This window comes from Morone saxatilis, unplaced genomic scaffold (assembly GCF_004916995.1).
Source record: "Morone saxatilis isolate NCDOM2014 unplaced genomic scaffold, NCSU_SB_2.0 Contig10, whole genome shotgun sequence".
Lineage (NCBI taxonomy): Eukaryota > Metazoa > Chordata > Actinopteri > Moronidae > Morone > Morone saxatilis.
In genome coordinates this window covers 8243168-8248363 of record NW_023339652.1, presented here as the reverse complement: position 1 = coordinate 8248363, position 5196 = coordinate 8243168, and the positions used below count along the sequence as shown (strand labels likewise).

The following is a 5196-nucleotide window of genomic DNA, read 5'->3' as shown; positions in this document are numbered from 1 at the left end:
ATTTGGCCTCATTTCCATATCTGAAAATATTTCTTACTAACTAAATCCATTATTAAGAGGTGATACAGTGCCCACATCTTTGAACAAAGGTAAGGACTTCAAAAAAATCTTATTTTTCATCCGAGTCATACACAATCAAATATGCAAGTCCACCTGTAACTTATACAATCAGCGAACCATGAAAGACCAAAGCAATCATTTTACTGACTGATCCTTGGATGAACAAGAACCACCTGTTTAAGAGCAACCATACACAATCTAACAATCCAGCTTGCACTGCCAACTAGTGGTGACAACATGCTTTTTTTCAAACCCTGTAATGTAATGTGGCTTTGTAGTATCCCACTACATCCCAACCGGGTCACAAGCACAACAGACCAGGCTTGATTCAAGACACTTTTGACCCATAGAGACAAGTGCACACACTGGTGAAACCATGCACATACACACACACACAGGCCGGTGACTCTTGTCTACTGCACAAAAAACCTTAGTTTGATCCCTGTGTGTCAGCAATGAAGTTTGTTGACACAGTGTTTCTTCTGTTTGTACTCTGACAAGATCCTGTTAAATGAACACAAACCCTACTGAAAAACTGAAAACGGTAGGTCTCATAAAAAGGTCTATGTGAAGTGTCACTATTTGGTGTGGTTGCTTTAACTACTATGTGTGAATGATTTATGAATTATAACCTATACAATTCCTGAAAAGTGAACGTTTCCAGCTGTGTCCTTCCATTTTCCAATTTCTGAGCATGTCCCTTTAACATGATTGCCAACAGTTGACAGAATATACTTCAGTTTATTTTGTTTATACCCAGGAACTGACACAAATCTGTGCACATCCTTCTGTAACATATAGTTATATACGTTATAGTGTTGCCTAGTGCCTCTCAATCAGTTTTAGCTAGAGGACTCATAAAAAAAAGAAAAAAGGTAAATGTAAGAGCTGTGTGTCTTAGACCAGTTGCCAACAGTAGACAAAACCATTGCCGCGAGCTAGACCCCACCCAGGCCACAGTTCGGAGCTCAGAAAGATTGATGATTCTAGATTTGATTGAAAAGTTTGCCTCGGGGTTAGAGCCTGTGTCTGGGTGAAAACCTGTGGCCAGTGATTGATTGGCCACTAGGCCAGTTTGGCTCCGCAGGGAGCACAGTCGTTGAAAATCAAAAGAAGGGACAGGTGAAGTCTATGATTTCATTAAAACACAGATGTGTGGACTGACAGATGGATGGAGACTGTGAATAAGAGAGGTACATGACCCGTTCATGACATGAGCTAGTACATCTCTCTGTCAAAACTCATCATTTGTTAGTACATAAAGACAAGATTATACTATATTGAGCTCACTCATTCACTTGTTTTGTCTGCTTTGTCTTCAGCCACTATCCACAACAAAGAATCACATATTCCTAATTGATTTTGGTAGGAAATTAAGCACTAATTGACCTGTTAACTAATCAAGAGTATATTTCTGTGTAATTAGTCTACTAAGTAACTTCTTGATGAGGCCATCTTGACCATATAAAGCCACCAATCACAGTTCTTACACACCAGACTGTGTACTCTAAGTAACTCTGTTCATTAGGTTGCCAAGCACGTTGAAGACAAAACAACACAGTGATAAGTGACTATTTTCTTTTCAGTGTCAATTTGACCAGAGACTGACCCTTTGTTATTTGTAGGCACTGTGATTTCGGAAATGACGCCTTTTCTCCTGCTCTAGACAAGCAGGCATAATCAGCAAAAAGAGTTAAATAAAAAATCACAAATACAACTTTCCAAAAACTATAGATCATCAAAGACTCATTTAAACGTCAATTATACAAACAGTAATTATGTCTGCTCGTTTTCTATCCACCGAATAGCTGATCAAAGTACACTAAAAAGGTGAAAACACCATGCAACATGAGTTCATATAACATGAGACTCAATATATACTGCTGTGCTTCTAACTACCATAAACCCCTAGTGTACGCCAGAGTTCCCCTTTCTTTTACTGCGGTTCTCCCTGAGTGGCAGAACATGTGTGAGCGCTGACACTGAACATGTTCCCCTCAGAAAACAGAACCCCAGGAACCCAACAACAATGACAATGACAACACATACAGCTGCCTACACTGCTGTGAAGTTTCAATTACTGGTAGACTTGGTGGCTGGCTACTGCCAGTCAGCCTGTCAGGGAGGGGAGTGACTAGTAGTGGAAAAGCCTGAAAGACAAGCAGTCTCACCAGGGTGGTAGGAACCATCTAGGCTACACTCGACAGCACTATATAATAAAACATACTAGGTTGCATTAAGAAGTCCTAAAACTGGTTGCTACCGGAATAGATATGCAAAATAGTTTGCTTCATACATACTTAATTTAGAGATTAATTTAAAGCTTAATTTAGAGGTTGGCAAGCCGACAGTGTGGTCATTACTCTATAAAACACAGCAACAGTAGGCATACCAGTGTAAATAAAAAGACAGGGAGTAAAAGGGACATTCAACTCAAGTAGAGCAAGTAAAAACAGGTGTCGAACATCCAACTTAGTTGCATCCCGATTATTTAAGGAACATAAAGTTGAACTTGACTTCTTAAAATATGCTGAAATTAAATGTGGTTTAGCTTTAGATTTCCATATAATTTAGTTTATTTTAGTACTTAAGATGGCAACAATCAGACCAAGGATACAAGAAAAACCAGAATCTATAAGCAGAATCTAAATCAATAAAATCTAAACGATACCCAACCCGCATGTCTCAAGGCAATTCTCCAGAATGGGTGTCACTGTAATTGGTCCAGCTATGGTTGCGGAGGTTATGGCCATTATAGGTGAGCGTGGGGAAGCATAACTGCTCACAGCATCGCCTTCATTGTGTGTTTGTGTGAAGTAGAGGAGGGAATGCATGGGGTCCTGCTGGTCACCGTGACCTGTGTCTTAATGAGAAGGACAAATCAATACCGCGCTGGACAAAGAACACAAGAACTACAGCTGCCATAGACAAATGTTTTTTCAGCGGCAATGAACATGAGAGCAGGTCAATTCACATTCAATTAAAACAATGTGAAGTGCAGTAAAATCCCAGACAGAATAACATCTAAATTCTGACTAAACCCTGTTGTCTCCACGTTTTCTACTTCTTTCTCCTGTCTATATCAAACCAACAGAAAACATCCCTCCACAGCTGGACTAATAGATTGATTGATGACAGACGCAATGTTTACTCATGTAGTCGAAGCTCTCCTTTGTCACTTTCCACAAGACTGGAAAAAACAAAACAATATCATTTCTCTTGACACCAAAACTGCCTGTGGGCTGAGATAAATCCAGCAGTTTTCAAAACACGCTCACTTGTTTCAGCAATTTCCCACAAAGATTTTCTGGGAACACAGCAGACTAATGTGTATCAATCACTAAGATTTTAGGAGTCAACACTAGATTGTTGTTAAGCCGTATATTCCAATATAAGCACAATGCAGCACATGTCAAAGGGTTACTATCATCATCATCATCATCAGGGTTGCAGCACTATAGCATAATCATAGCACTTTTTCTTATGTAGTGAGTATTACCCAACAACCCAAAAATCTAAAAATCAAGTCTCTTGTTTGGTTTGTCTGTTCTGGGCTACTGTAGGAACATGACGTTACAACATGACACACTCTGTAGGGAGGACTTAGTCCCTCTAAAATGGGCAAAAATGCCTCATTTTAATGTAACAAAAACACAACAATTCTTATTTTAAGGTGATTATACACGAATAAAAACATCAATCTGAATATTATGTTCCATTTCTGCAAAGATATCCCTAAATCTTACACACCGGACCTTTAAACCTATGTCTTGATTAATTGCTCAAGGACATAACAGTGCAGCCTGTAAGATAATACGTGAGGTGTTCACAGGTTTACCAGGAAAAAGGACTGAACAAATCACCTCTGAAAGCTCTATCAGCCACCAGATTATGTGCTTAGTACAGCAAACCACAACCTCTCCGGAGCTCTTTCTCCATCAGCTTATTGACTTTGCCCAGCAATCAGAACCAATTTCACCTCCCAATTACTGATGCTTATGTGCTTTACAACAATGTAAATCTAATTTGTTGGGCAACTTATGTAGAGGAGGTGTTGTACTTAATGAGAAGGGTAGTTAAAAGCACCTTGCGTGAAAATGAGCAAAAATGGGCTCACATGCACATATTTCAAATTCAATATAGTCCTTTCGGTTCTTTTTAGTTCTTTTTGAGTAAAAAGAAATGCTTCACACTTAGACACGGCAGAGAAAGAATGACAGGCAGGAGACAGGGACAAACACACACACACAAAAATACCTTAAAAACATGTTTTATGTTTCATCAAAGATGAGTTCACTGTGGGTAGCGGACAATCCCAGAGTTTGACAAACACAGAGTGAAATGACAATGGGTGGGAGACGTCTCGGGCGAGAGGCTGCCTTTTAAAAAACGGAAAAGTCCATTTCCAGTTGAAAAGAACAGTGGCTGTGTAGAAACGTCTGACTTGACAATTACATGAGTGGTGCGAACGGCACTGCGCCTCAACTGATAACCCGTTGGATTCTATTAAAACTCCAGCACTCCAAAAGAATTGCTCAAACTGAGGAAATTATCACACAGGCACACGCACACACACACATTTTTTTTTTTAAATAGTAAAACCCCTCAGACAATTATTCTGTTTCTGAAATGTGTGTGCTTTAAGGAATTAGAGACAAACTGGAGGGAGAATAGAAAAGTTACAGACAAAGACTGTATATGACTGTGCGTGTACTATGCTTAGTCTCATATGGAATGCATAGCCACTGCAGTGCTGCTATCTGTAGTTTCAAAGGCTGCTAATGGCCCTAGGTTAGCCTTGGGGCCACAAGCAAAAGCTTCGTAGAGTCTAGGAGGGAGTTCTCTTAAGTACATGGAGTTACTACTACAGGCAATGCCATGCACAAGGACTGTCCTCTGCGACAGCTCAGTGAGACCCACCGCCCACGATCCTGCTCATAGATTACAGATACAAAGCAGGTGCTACGTTGTTGCCCTTCCTTCCCTCCATTTGTCTCCCTCCCCATGAAAAACAACAGAAATTAAATTACAGAACACCTGCAACTGAAACGGCTTTCTTCACAGATGCTGCAGGGAAAAACACATCACATCATGTGTCTCCCACACTTGCCATCCTTCTCTCTCTCTCTCTGTCTC

The 5196-nt window shown here is 40.1% G+C and overlaps 1 protein-coding gene across 4 annotated transcripts in view; it reads right to left on the bottom strand.

The window, feature by feature from the left end:
- The window catches only part of chchd3a (coiled-coil-helix-coiled-coil-helix domain containing 3a), a 66118-nt gene that overhangs the window by 41457 nt on the left and 19465 nt on the right, over positions 1-5196 (bottom strand). The gene's annotated exons all lie outside the window — the stretch shown is intronic.